Source organism: Anser cygnoides, chromosome 24 (assembly GCF_040182565.1).
Source record: "Anser cygnoides isolate HZ-2024a breed goose chromosome 24, Taihu_goose_T2T_genome, whole genome shotgun sequence".
In the NCBI taxonomy this organism is placed as follows: Eukaryota; Metazoa; Chordata; class Aves; order Anseriformes; family Anatidae; genus Anser; species Anser cygnoides.
Window position 1 is genome coordinate 5816887 of NC_089896.1, and position 14768 is coordinate 5831654.

The 14768-nt window shown below is 47.0% G+C and overlaps 1 long non-coding RNA gene across 7 annotated transcripts in view; it reads right to left on the reverse strand.

Annotated features, from left to right (window-relative positions):
- LOC106037951 (uncharacterized) overlaps positions 1-14027 on the reverse strand; it is a 73329-nt gene extending 59302 nt beyond the window's left edge. For 4 of the 7 annotated variants that reach the window (XR_010826483.1, XR_010826482.1, XR_010826484.1 and 1 more), the window contains exons 1-5: positions 10828-12193; positions 10471-10657; positions 8083-9488; positions 6331-6468; positions 5301-5422 (exon numbers count right to left, since the gene is read on the reverse strand). This is a non-coding gene — a long non-coding RNA (uncharacterized lncRNA). Of the gene's footprint in view, positions 1-5300; positions 5423-6330; positions 6469-8082; positions 9489-10470; positions 10658-10827; positions 12194-13639 lie in introns of those variants that run through there. The other 3 variants (XR_010826481.1, XR_010826480.1, XR_010826479.1) reach the window with 3 other exon arrangements.
- Positions 14028-14768: the final 741 nt, after the last annotated feature.

The following is a 14768-nucleotide window of genomic DNA, read 5'->3' on the forward strand; positions in this document are numbered from 1 at the left end:
GCCTGGGCCCACGTCCCTGCCTGAGGCACCTCGGGGTGCTCAGTCACCCTCGGCCAGGGCTGTCATCGATGGGGAGAGACAGAGAGGCGGCAGGCGGTGACTGGGAGCTGAATCACACCTGGGAGCCCTCTGTTCACTGACTCAGGCCAGCAGCTTCCTACGTGGCAGGAAGGAGCGCCGGGATGAGCCCAGGCCGAAGGCACTGCACCACCGCGCTCTGCCTCCCCGACAGGCGCTGCGCCAGCCCTGCCGGCTGCTGCAGTCACCGGCGCGGCTGCTGCAGGCCGTTTATTGCTGCCCTTCCATCGGAGATGATTTAATCTCTGGGGGATAACTGATCAGCAGCAACGAGAGAAGAAAAGAGCCCATTCAGATTATAAGAATTAAAGCTTCAGAAACGGGCAAGATAAGAAAAGGGAAAAGCGCAGAAAAAATATCGACCGTTCTGAAGCAAACAAAAGCCTCTATAATAGATTAAATAAACAGACAATGCATCCCCAAACTATTCTTTACAGTGGTCTGACAGATAGACAGCAGACTGAAATAATTAATGGTGTCCTAGTATAGCCAAATGAGCGACCATATGCGAGCGTTGACAAAACAACCTTTTTTACTTGTGGCAAGTTGCAAACTGTGCAAGTCATCAACTCCGTGTCTACAGATGAAAACTGACACCTTCTACAGGCTTCTCCTGCTCTTGGGATAGGAAAGACAGATCTGCAAGGTATGGGGTCATGGGGAGGGAGGGAACAGACCGACTGACAGCCTGGGTTTGCAGCCATTGAAAAATGGCTTTTTGGAGGACTTGGGGTTTGACGCAAGCGAGAATTCAGATGACTGAAGAAGCATTTCAGAGGAAGCTGTTGTGGAAAGCCCACGAGACATGGCCACCTCCCTCTTACTCATTTAGCATTGGGTTGTAGCAAAGGCTGTCACCCTCAGCCATGAAGGAAAGACAGAAGAGGTTTGCTGGCCAAATGGCCACAGATGAATAGTCTTGAAGAACTATGGCAGAGTAACCTTGGGACTGGACTTGGTTGGTGGCCCGGCAGGGATGGCACGAACTGGGCAGAGGAGGAATTGCAGCAAGGAGAGAGACATCAGCACAGATGCATAGGGGCAAGCATGCTTAGCCCTTCCTCCTGTTGGTGCTCTGATTTTTCACAAGCATTGAATTTACTCGTTGTATTTTCCATATTGATATCCATTAACAAGTGCACTTGAAATAGCTGAAAAAAATATTATACAGCAAGCCAAGGAAGTCTCTTGGAGATGCTCCAGACTGGCAGAGCTGAGTTAGAATGTAAATCCAGATTGACTCTTTGTGGGCTAGGCCAGACATAAATCCACAGCAGCTCTATTAAGGGCGCTCCCAGTTCACTGAATTGGAGATGTGCTTCAGTTCTGGGGCTACTCTTGAATTCACTGCCACTGAATAGAAAACAGGTTCCGTCCCCTTGAGCTCAAAGTCTTCTGGACTTGTGCATGCTTTCTCTCTACGTCATGTGCACAGCTCTCTTCTCCTTTGTGTTTTTGTTTCAAATGCAAAAAACCCACCTATGTCAGTTTGACAGCCAGAGGCATTAAACCCACCTGCCACTCGATCACAAAAATCAGCCTGAATGCCAGACAAGACCACACAAACACCTTTAACTGCAATTAGAGGGATGGCAGGAGAAATGCTGGAGCTGTAAATATTCATCTTGCCTCCAGAGCCTCCTTTGCTAAAGGTCATTTGAGATTAGCCAAACAGGCTGTAACTGACACTGAATGATCCTGTCTGCATTTTGAGGGTGTTGTAAGACACGGGTTTAATGGACCCAGACGATACAGGTGATTCACAAGTACAGTCACTCTCTCCATAATGAATTCCTTTCTAACTCCCAGCCTCTTCCCTCCAGGAATCCCCCTAACACCTTTAATTTAAAAGTACCATAATCTATTCCCCTTCTGCTGTCTCTTAAAGTTGATTTCCTCCTTGGCGCTTTGCAGTCATGACATTTTCACTGCTCTACTTACTTCTTTTGTTTGGCTTGCTTTTGGATGAGGAGCCGCAGGCTCCTGTTCCTCCCTTCTCTCAAGGTACTCGCCAGGATTGCTTCTGAATTTCCTTTCTTTTCCCAACTCACAGAGATGCAAACTGCTGCTAGAGACTGGCATATTCCCATCTATCCCAAGCATCACTGGTGTTTATGGTCTCACTGTGCAACAGGAAAGAAAGTAATAATAATAAAAACATGCACCAAAAATATTCAGCTATAATGAAAATCAATCTTGCTCTACTGGATATTTTAGTGCCCAATTATGGTATCCAGATTTCACAGCACTGGCTTCAATGACTGGCAAGTGGTCTCTAAATGAGCCAGCAAAGACTTGCTTTTACAGGCACCAGGTCCATGAATCCTGGTCTCATCACCGACTTCCAAACCAATTCCCACATCACGCTCAACAGCCCTTCCTTCTGTGCAAAGGTGTTTCCCATCCCACAGGAACTTTCAAGATGAGGAAAATGAAATGTTTTCTTTGGTCTTTCTTTTGACAGGGTCAGGAAGATGATGACAGAGGACAGAGTCATGAATCTAGTGCAAGCGATCCCTGTTGAAATGTTTAAAGACAACTGAGGAAGAGAAATGGATGGTCTTCAGGTCAGGGAGGACTCAGGACTAACACTGAATTTTCGCCCTGCATTGTTAGTCTTTTCATTTAGGTCAGTCACTGCTGAGTCAAATCCGAGCTCTTTTTTGGCATGGTCCACTTTTCCTTCCTCACATCTTGAATGACAGCGTACGCACAGGACTCTTGTAAAACATGAGCTTTGGCTTCCCAGCCTTCCTTTCCAACACACAAGCAACATACCACAACTACAGCTCTCCATCCATGTCCCAGCAGGGGCCCTGAGCTCTTGTTTTGCACAGATAATCCAAGATGCCTACTTCAACTCTATACCTAATGTGGCATGTGTCTTTAGGAGATTATTTGAAGTGGTTATTTTTATGCCTAGAACCTTCAAAGGCAGAGTTATTAAGTGTATTTAAAAGGAAGAACTGGTCCAGATAAAGCTGGGATGTAATTAGTTACAAGCTACTGTACTTTGATGACAAAGCAGCATTTAGCATGTGGACTGTTCAGCAGCAGGCTCTGTAGGGTGTGCTAATTACTGATAGCAGTCACAGCGAGGGGAAGCCTGACACTTCTCTGATAAAGCAGAGCCGTCTATAACTCAATGGCTTGGGTTTAAATCTTGGTGTCTAACTCTCTGCCAAAGTCTGGACTTTTAGCACACAGCATTTTACAACTAACTGTGCATTTGAAAGCAGAGGAAAAAAAAAAACCACAAAACTTTTCAAGCAGGCAAAGGGAACCCAGCTTACACCTGGGATTGTGGCTGGTAGCAGCAGCATGGTGGGGAAAAGAAACAGATTCTGTTTGCCCAAGGAACCTGCTCTCTTTCTCCCTGGAGTTCTTTCATAGTATTCGCCAAACTATGCGCTGCAAGGGCCAGAGAGGTTCACCACTAACCTGAGACATCACAGCTGATTTGACTTGGCCTCTCTGACGTCAGGAAGTGACTTTCAGAGACTTGAAGTTGGTTTGGCTCTGGCCCTAAATAAGACTACGTTCCTCAACTCAAGAGAAAATAACAAATTGCAGAAAAGCGGGAGGGAGGGAAGAGCTGGATCTGCGAGGCAGAGACAGGAGGTGCTGGCAGGAGGCACCGGCACACTGAGCAGCACATCTCAGAGCACGGGAGGTTTTTGGGGTGGGGACGGGACTCAAAAGCAAGCAGCTGGGGTCAGCTGTAAAAGTGGTTTGATAAAGACTGCAAAAGTGATGAACAGCTGTGGGAAACAGAGCTATCTGGAGAGGGATGAACCTGAGAGCCACAAAGCCAAAGCTGGTAACGATGCTGAAGTGTCTCTGCACCGCTCCTCGACCTCTCACACACTGCAAAGGAGCGTGGCAACCACAAAAGAAGAGTGTCTGTCACCATGTCAGCTGCCAGCTGGCCCCGACAGATGGGAAGCTCAGCAGAAACAAGCCCTCACCATCCCCTGTGCCCCTGCAGCACCATGCCCACGTCACGCAGCCACCACCAGCACCCTCCCTGCCGCAGGCTCTGGCCTCACCACTCCACACGCGAGGCAGCCGAGCCGGAGCCCCCAGGGGAGGTACGAGGTGGCTGGGGAGGGGAGAGCCCCCAAAGCCCTGCCACTTACAAAAAGACTGTGCAAACATGATGGAATCCCCTGGAACAGACCCACCACTTACCTTAATAAACACAGGCTTGTATTAAAAGGGAGGACAGCTATGCCAGGTAGAAACAGGGGTGTTTTAATGAACCAAGAAATAAAAATTGCCTCAACTCCACTACAAGTAAAAAATTAAACCACCTCTGTCAGGATTGATGGGATAGCAGTGAGTTCCCAGAGAGGGCAAATGGCATCCCAAGCTCAGATCTCTGCTCTCCAGGCTAATGATCGCAGGGCAATAAAATGAAATGATATTTCTATTCTGATGCTGGGGAGATTTTTTCCATTTATCAAAGTGATGCGCTTTCATTACATTTTTGATAGTTTTGAGTTTGTTTGGTCCCCCTGGGAGGACCTGAGGGTCTAAGACATATCTTATTACTCATAAGCTTTATATCTTGGGAGTGTGCCTTCCTCCTGTATTTCTCAGTTGCTTTCCCTTTTAAATCCAACTTCCAACACCAGCAGGTAGTGTCTGGACAGAATGGCTTGCCAACATTGACAACCAAACCTTTAATCCAAGAGATATTTACGTTCCAAACAATAAGAGGAAAGAAGGCAAAATAGATCCAAGGAGACCAGTGTCACTGTGCTGGTTCAGACTAAGCAAGGAGCCGTCTCTCCAGGGGGTAGATGAACGCTTTGTGCGTCCATATGCAGACAGGAGAACCCAAAAGCAGGACAATACTTTCTGCATTACATCCAGTTCAGATCACACCTTTGCAATCCAGAGAGTAACACCATTCGCATATACTCACTTTACCTTGGGACAGAAGCACAGGAGTGGTGGGCAGAGTGCATTTGGGTAAAACGGACACTTTCTCCCTGGACAACAGAGTATGGAATTTCACCTGAGGCTCACCTTTGGTATAAGCACTTGTGTGCGCTAAAGCCCAATATGTTTATGTGTTGCTTACTCCATTGCACATTTCTAGGAAGATAAGTTTTCATAATGCCTTTTGGAATTCCTTAAATCTAATTGCCTTCTTCCAGACTGTTCCTAAAGAATGTGTATTGTTGCTATCACTGATGAATATACAATTAACTCACCGACCTCAGGCTGTGACAATAGATCTTTCTTGACACCAGGAGCCCATCAGACACAGGAGCCAGTCATTTCTCTTGCCGTACAAGTGACATGGTGCTAGAACAACCAGTCTTAGCAGCGCAGGCTAGGAGGAAAGGAAAATGGAAACCATTTCCATATTTATTGACAAATTGAATTTACAATCTGAGTTTCTACTTTGGAGAGAATATATATTTTCTCTTTAAATGTATCAGTCTTTAGCAGTCAGCCCAGTAATAATGATTTCTATGCCTGCAGACACTTTTACACTGGGGACGGTGAATTTAAATGTAACACTTTTCAAAGAAAATGGTATTAAAATTCACCATTTAGGGGTAAGCTGTAAATTAACTAACTGAGCAGACAGGGGGCAAAAGCAAGTTTTCTGTGTGGGTGTATGGCTTTTTCTATCAGTGTTTGGCTAAATACCTGCTCAGCTGAGTCCTGTATCCTCACTTAAAGTCTAACAAGCCTTTGACTCACTCACTCTTGTGTTGAATTAGGGGAAAAACAGAGAATAATATTTTGGCAGGTTTCACCTGAAAATATTAAAAGCACTTAGCAAATAACAATTAATTCCAAGCCAGAAACCCCTGGTGAAAGTGGGGAGAACAAATTTCTTCTACCTCGCAGATGGCCCTGGGTTGGAGCCCAGGGGCAACTACCAGCCATGGAAGGTCCTGCAGGAATAAAAACCTTAGAGCAAGAAGCAACCTGTGAAAATACAATCCCACCAAACAAATCATTCTGAAAGTTTAGAGAGCCAGAACCCCAAACCTTTATCTGCTTTCTTCACCAAAGCACGCCTGCGCTTTTCATGCACGACCTCCACTTTAGAGCACCTCTCCAGCACAAAAAGCTCCACGTGTGACTCTGAACAAGCGAGTCAAAGCCCCATGTGCTTCTCACCGGAGCGTTCCGCTGGAAATACCAGCACCAAAAGCTCCACATCCCGTTTTGATTAAGCACACAGTTTCTAAATGACTCTGCCACAGCACAACATCACATCCTCACCGAGCACCCTGGCAGAACAAAGCAGCACGCCTCTGACCAACCCTCGCGTCGTTCCTGCATGCCTGGTCACAACAGCAAGCCGACTGTCATTTCCAATAAGCGGCTCCACATGATGCGTAGCCAGGGCTCCTCTTAACACTGCAAGTCAGAAATTCTTGTGAATGACCTTGTGAACATAACACCGTGCGCTGTAAGCGACCCCACGACAACAAAGCTACGGGAATGCAGGTTTGTGATTAGGATGTGGCAGACTGGGGAGAACCAAGAAGCTTCTAGAAAAATTCTGATTCTGCTTTCCCTATTAAAACAGTGTTATGAATCCCGTGACATGATGCTTTTTCAGAGAGCCTTTCCTCTCCACCTCCTTTTGGACTCCTGCAGTAGAAAGGCTCTCTCACCCCTGCATTTACAAAGGAAATATGGAAACAGAACCCTCAAGGCTGGGGGGAGGCAAAAAGGATCGCTTTTGTCCATTTTAAATGTCTTGATGGATGCTGGGTTCATAATTGCAGGACCGGTCTGTTTTGTTTTTGTTTTGTTAATAGTTGGATTTGTGATGATAACAAGGACACAGAATAAATGAGGTTTGTTTTTTTTTCTAATATCATAGATGGATCTTCAGCTGTATAAACTGGCACAATTCCTCTGAAGTCATCAGAGCCAAATTACGCTTACTCAGGGTCTGGCTCTGTGACAAAAATATCTTTTTAATTTCCATCTTACTTCAGGAAGAGCCTTAAAAATGCCCCTTTCTAACCATATGCTGCAGTCCCAGCAGAACATTTACAGCTTTGCTTGCAGCCCTGGCTAATAGCCACCGCATTTCTAGAAGATGAGTAGCGTGCTTCAAGATGAAACAATAACTGGAAGACCTGGGGCTAACACGGCAACCCTGAGCCGGTCTGTTTTCTAGAAGCATCGCCCACTGCAGCCTTCTTGACGCGTAAGAGGACTGTGGAGGACTGTAACTTTGCTAAGCTGGCACTGAAGACGCTCGGGACAAGCACTCATTAATGGAACAGCAGTTTTCCTTGCTGGCAACGCGAGTCCCGTGGCGGCTCAGCCTGGCAGAGCCCTGCCTGCTGCTGGTGCCAGGTAACTTGCTTCAACCCTCCATTAGCTCTGCTTCCGACTCAGCTGCCACTGCCAGGAGGTCGGGCAGGGGGCCAGCAACCCCCCAGGTTTAAAACGGGGAGCAAGTTTTCCTGCCTTTACGATCAAACTGGACGGGATGTGCTCGCCTCCAGGCTTTGCGCTCTGATGCAGCTGGGGGACCTGCCCCCATGGCCAGCCTATTATTTCCTTGAACTGAGAGAAAAATGCATCACGTATATTTTAGCAAGAAAACAATTATCAGGTAGCCCTAGAACCCACTATTTGTTTTGTATCAGTATTCATTTACTTGTCTCTGATGACTAGCCAGGCAGCAAATATAAGAGGGAAACCTTAAACCTACCAGGAGATTAATGACAGACTGCTGGAACAGATGTATATGAATAGCAAATGAGGCCACTGAAAGCCTCCTATAAAAGTAATGACGAGAGGCTTTGCTGCAGCAGAGCATACCAGCAGAGCTGCGAGCTACATGGCTGATCCCTTCTCCATGTGGTGGGCACTGCTCTGCTGTACCGGAGGCAACGAGATTTAATGACGTGATCGGTTCCAAAATCTGGTGAAATGGCCAAAGCAAACTGTTGTTTGGGGAGTGGGAGAGGAGAATGCACGATATGGGAAGCCACTTAGTGCTCTTACCCTTGTCAACAACCTGCTCTCCTTCGGAGCAGAGCTCGCACGGAGCAGCCCACGCATCCCAGCCGGGTTCAGCCTCGCTCTCTCCTGAGCTGAGAAACGTTGGCTCTCCACTGCACTGATCTGTTTCAGTGGAGAAAGTGTTTTTCTCTACAGTTGATACATACTGATAAAAATTCATTTTTGATCTTTTTTCCTTATGTGAAAAATCCCCAAATGAAGCACACTGACACACGTCTCTTTAAATGAGACATTTCTTCTCTCCCCATCCATCTCAGCCTCCTTAAAATTATTTGGTAATTTTCTCTCTCCTCAGAGGCTCTAGTACTGGGAGCAAGCTGTGCTCTAGTAAGAGGAAGGAGACCACACCACACTCTTTGCTTCACGAGAGATGGACGGGGACAAATCCCATAAATACACAGGACAAGGAGAGAGCACACGAGGTGGGCAGAGGTGCAAGCAGCTTCAAGAATGAACTCTGGTACAACAGCTAGAGATAAGCCATCCGGCACGTAAAAAGGCAACTTTAAGTGTATTTCAGTGCACTCGTGGGAAATGTGCTGTGGGTAATCACACTGCCTAGAGGACACAAAATTGGTAGGAGCAGGTATTTCCAAATCTGTGCCTCTTTGGCTCATTGCTAAAGGCACTGACTGCACGAAACCCGCTGGATGAATTTTAACAGCCTCGCCAAATCCACACGCACACTATGTCCATCTCTGAGCACTGCCCATGGAAAGTACAAACCCTCCTGGGTGATGGACTAGCCAATACACTGTACCTTGGTCTAGCCAAGTTAATTTTTCCTCTCAGAGAACAGAGTTTAGCGAGATGTGAACCAAAATGGCCGGAAGGACTCAGCAAAGCAGTTGCCGCCTGGTAGACTATCACACCTAAATGACTTGATCTCTACAAAGGCAGCAAATCAAAGCACAAAATACCAGAAATAGCTTTCTGAGAGCCCTCTCTCAAGTCATCTTCTGCTGCAAAATGTTTCCAAAGGGATGAGCTCCCTTTTCTTCTGCAGCGTTGCCTATAAGGTAGGTAGTCTTGATTCCTACCACCCCAATTTCCTCTGCACACAGACATCCACAACCACGTGCAAAGCCTCAAAAAGCCCTTGCACACCCTCCAAGCACAGCTTTATACTCCAACTCACAGCCCCTACACATGCATTTATACCTGCACAGGCTGAACGAGAGGCTCAGAGGCACAGACACACGCTCACCCTGTACCTCCCTGGTGGCAGGGTGAACTGACGGCACACGCCAGGCGTCCCCCGGCGGCACCGCCACCTCCCAGCAGCAGCAGTGAGGGTGCCAGGCAGCCTGCTGTAGCAGCAGGGGTTTATTTTCTTCACCCTCTCAAACGGAGCCTTCAGAAACTGTGAGTGTTGACAGCCTGGAAAGCTGGTGAACATGGGAAGAAAAGAAAGCGCGTGAGTAGTCGCTTCATCCTGCAACATGACATGAGAGGCTTTATTTGCAGGCACAGTGATTTCAGCCCCATGTGTCCCACACACCCAAAATGCTACAGCATCAATATGCCGTCTCACAGCCTGAGCATCTCCGCGGCAAAGGCAGAGGAACAGGACAGATGTTTGTACGGCTTTCCTTTCCCACTGTGCTTAATTCACACATTAAGGAAGAGGATGAAGGAGGCTTACGTCTCCCTTCGTGTGCTGGAAATGAGAGAAAGAAAGAGACTTGTCAGTCTGGCAACAGAGCTCTTAGAGAGATGAGCTGTCAAGGCAGGGAAAATGTCACCAGGTGCCAGGCTGCCTTTACCGAGCCGTGGCACGGGGACAAGGGGAGGCTCTGCTCCCCGATCCGCTGCTGAGAGTCTGGAACGACTCTTGTGAAACAGCAGCAGCACGGGGCACGGCCACTGCACATCCCCATGATCTGCAGAGCAGTTAAGAGAAGTTTTCACCCTTAACCCCCAGGTTAGGGACTGACGAAAGCCTACGGGCACCTCTGCTTTTGCTACAAAAGCAATCTTCTCAGTCCCAGCAGATGAAAACGAGGGCTTACAGCCATCTCCCTCCTCCACCGCTCATCTCAGTTATTCACAACCCACAAAAATCAGCAGTCTTTACTGAAAATCTAACAAGAAGTGTTAAAGCCAGCCTGGCATCACCTCGGTTCAACCTCGCGCGTCTCTGCTAGCCCCCCGAAGCGGCGAGCATGCAGCACGGGCTGACAGCGCTGCGCTGGGGGAGCTGAAAGCAGAGCTGGGACGAGAGGAGCCGCAGGGGAAGGCAGAGCAGGCAGCACCGTGCCTGCAGCCAGCACCGGGGGAGCATGCCTGCAGCTGCCCCACCACCTCCCATGCCCACTCCCCACATCCTTGCCCCAGCTACAGCCCACAGCCCCCCCGAGGTGCACACACCTGAGTTTTGCTGGGCCTGCTCTGCCAGAAGCCAGGGCGTGTGTTCTCGAGCACCATCTGCTGGCTTTTTTTTTCCTTTTAACAAGTGGATGATGGATGTAAGCCAGCCTTGCAGCAGGCAGCCCACTCTGAGGAGGGAGGGACCCCAACAAGTGCCCACCTGTGCCAGAATCACGCAGGTATTCTCCTGTGAAAAACAAGGGGGTTTGTTAAATATGATGTTTTGCATGGGCAAATGGCACTGCTCATCTGTGTTTTTCAGCGGAGGATACTCCAAAGCGAAAAGAAAATGTTAATTCTGAATTATGTTTTACTTTGCTGCTGCTTGGGAGGTATAAAATGAAATATTTTGATTACCTGGAAAAGCAATAGAGGCAGAGGATTTGTTTTGGTGTTGTTTTTTTCTTTTTTTTGGCAGAAATAGTTTGCTGAATCTGACCCAAATTCACAAACAGCTTTGCCTCCTCCTACTCAGAACCTGCATCTCTCTGTGAGTAAACTCTTTGTTACACCAATTGCCCAGGTCTGCTGTGACGCTGCACAAACACATGTTCCAAGCGAGAGTTCAGCCTGCCGGCTCTTGCTAGGCAAAACAAAGGTTTTCATCTGGGATTAATTCTCTTGGAGCTATAGAGAGGAGGAAGGAAACGTTTTTAGTCATTGCTTGTTAGGCATCGGAGGGCTGGTTTCAGCTGAGCGTGTAAGGTTTGCGCTTGTTCTCCTTCCCTGAGGATTACTGACAGTGGTTCAGCCGATGCATCATACAAAAACCTATCCTTTCCCCTCAGTCCTTCTTAGTGGATGAACTGAAACAGAAATCCAGAATACAGATGTTGAATCTGAAGAGAAAGCTCAATTTACATTTCAGCACATCTCCTGAGCGCTGCCCAGGTGAGGGTGTGCAGTACCACGAGCTCCAGCCGGGAGACTTGCAGTGAGACCGGGGGTAAAATTGCAGTTCTCCGGATATTTCGGCACTGAAACAAATCACCGAGGCACAACCTGGGCTTTCAGAACCACGCAGGTAACAAAGTCTCCATGCTTCTCACTTGGGCAATATGAATCCTTTTTTCTTCAAGCGCGCCCGTATTTTAGTTAGCTTTTGTTTCCTTCACCTTCGCATAAGGAGGTCCTGAATTTTCCACAACAGGTTTTTAAGAATGGGTTAGACAAGGAAGGATCCAAAGTGACCTGTGAGCTCTCTGCCGATTTCCATTAACTCGAGTTCCAATTCTGAAGCTACATCCTCCACTACTCCACACACTGCTCTTTCTACCCAGTCAGAGGAACTAGAATAGCAACGCTTTCACGTGCTCAGATGTCAGTGACCACAGGAGATACTGCCGAGTACAAAATCAGGTCAGGAGCCGGGACTCTGGATAAAAAGAAGGTCTCTCTACAGGAGGAAGCTTCCAAAGAAAACCTAATGTGCTGTCACTACAGGGACCGGTTATTCTGTACATGGTACCCGTTCCTTCTTCCCTTGCCTTTAATGTGAGGTGTAACTGAGATCTTCACATACCACAGGAGACTTCACCTACAATAGGGATGAATAAGGTGGAAGAAAAATGGTGGACAGACCTAGACAGATGGATTCGACATTGGCATTAAAGGCCACTCCTCATTTGTCATCCAACCCTACCTATAAAGTACTTCTGACAAAATTCATTAAATGCGAGTTGTTCCTACGTTACCCCCCGACAGTAAATTTTCCTTTGCAACAAGACTGCAGATAGCGATCAGTAACCTCTCTGCTAAATTTCTCCTTCACAGGGCTCCTTTCTAGAATGAATAAAGAAAAGCTAGCAGGAACAGGAGAAAAATGGGTTGATGTATTTTGCCATTAAACTAGAGCTAGGCTTCAGGTTATCATAAAAGATGCTACCCTGTGAAAAGTACATCTCACTGCCACACATTTATGGCCCTGCTGATGATGTGTATCAAATCCACCAGGTTTAAAAGTCAAAACAAGATTACCCCATCCTAATAAATATTGATCACCTTACAAGCCCCAGTTGTAAGGTCCTTAATTAAACACAATGCCCAACTTTGTCTGCCTCCAAGTAGATGAGAATCGATACTTTATCATTAATGCTGTCCAGCAAAAAAGAGAAGAGCCCCATCCTCAGCTGCTGTAAATTGACCACACGGGGCTGTCACACTTATCTACATTACAGAGGATCTAACGAGCCCAGGCGAGGTCAGGACCCCCCTGTGCTGGGCACAGAGCTGATGCATGGTGCCACAAAGCTCAGCCTGCTCCCCCCCCAGAGGTGGAGGAAAACACCAAGGGCTATTAAAGAAGCCAGTGGCAGAGCCAGGCCTTCCGAGGCCAGCACAGGGTGTCCACCAGCACGCAGAGCAGCCCTCCTGGTTCGTCCACGAGAGCTGGTTTGGTCAGCTTCAAGGGGAGAGGGAGAAAGGAGGGCAGGGGGGAGACTTCCAAAACTCCATCCCTGCCCTTGCGAGGACAGGCTGCTGCAGCTACGTCCTCCACTGTCATCCCTCCTCAGCCTTCTGGCTGCGCCGAAGGAACCTCAGCGCCTTGGCACTCTTTGACAGTAGATATTACAGGTGTTGTCATGGCAATGATTTATGCAAGAATTAGTCACTGCAGCACTTCCACAATAGACTGGAGAACAATAGGAAAAAATGCACATTTCAAAGTTCCTGTGATACGGAGCTTGAGGGTTGGGGAGAACAGATTAGATTCCTTTCACCCCTCTGATTCCAGCAGTGACATTTAAACAGCTGAGGGAGAAGTCAGTGCCTAATCAGAAGACGTTAATAGCAATGTGACAATAAACCAGACTTCACATTAAACTGTGCTAGCAGTTGCATATTTACTACTGGCCCATTTCTGAATTAATTGGAGACTGAGTAACAACTGGAGCAGAGAGGAAATTACTACATTTGCATTGTTATATAACAAGGGGAGAATCAGTTTATTGACAACAGGGTGGCTTATCCCACGTTCCCCACTGCTGTCAAAAGTTGTGGGGATTGTTATGATCTGTGGATGTGAGCTAGGTTAAGCTTTAGCAAAAGAAAAAAGAACATTTTCACCCCAAACTATAAGAACTAAAAGGTTCAAGAAAAATGAGCACTTAAGTTAAAAACTCCCAGTGCTCAAACTGAACCATGTGAATTTTCTCACTTTATTACTTACAGAATATGATTGTTAATTGCAGGATCACATATTTTCTTCAGATATATAAGCTCTGGCAGAGGTATGAGGAAATTCAAACAGGGCTGTCACTCAGCTTAATAACAAATAGAGCTTCTGCTGCTCAGTGTAATAAAGGGAGTCGTTCCTCTCTCACATGTGTTGATACCTCTCCATCCTCACCAAGGCGCTCTGAATTACAGGGCAATTATCCTCAATGTTCTTGTCTCTTCTGAATCAGCTCCAAGATTTACAACTGTCAGGGTCAGACTAGAAGCAAGCTTGAGTAAAAAATGAAAATGTTGTTCAGAAGCACGCTTGAAAATCTGCATCTCGGAGTCTTTCTATTCTGTTCTCGAGGAGTTAAGGTTGTCTCATCCTCTTAATACTCTCACGCTCACTTAGTATTAAACAACCACTTTGGCCACAAGGAAGAGGAAACCCCCGGGGTCCAACTCTGCCATTTTCCAGCCCAAGTCATGAACGTTTCTACAAATCACGGTCACTTCACAAGGCCACACGGTACAATTACTTCCGAGCTCTTCTTTCTTCATTTCATGTGCTGGCTGGCAGTAAATCTTTACTAACTTCTTAATAGTTTTTAACATATGCATTGTCACATGGATTTACCATCAAACTCAGCAGTTAAGCCCAGTGAAGGCATCAGAGGCACAGAATGTATCTGTTCAAATTATATTAGTTTGTGTGGACGTCTTTAGAGGATAACAGATCCATACTGCCTGCTAGCGCTTCCATAAAAGGCATTTCGCTCTAGTTGCTTTTAACTCGTTTCCCTCGGATCTCTCTGAAATGAGAGCACAATGATTAGTATGAGGAAGCAGGTGGGGAGTGACCAGGCTTTGCCAATTTAAACCCTGGAGCATGGGAAAATGCTGTTCTTATTCTCCTTTATTCTCCAAGCCTCCTGTACCATTTCACATTTACTAGAGTGCTTCTTGGCCTCCCACTTTAACTCCTGACGAGAGAAAATACAAAGATAGCAGTGCGGCTGCTAGGACTTAAGGGATCTTAATGTTCCACTGTAAATATGACAAGCATTGAAGCTGGGTGGGAATGGCTCCTCTTTGGAAAGTCCCCAGCTCCAGGCATTTCAAAATCACAAGATCATAAA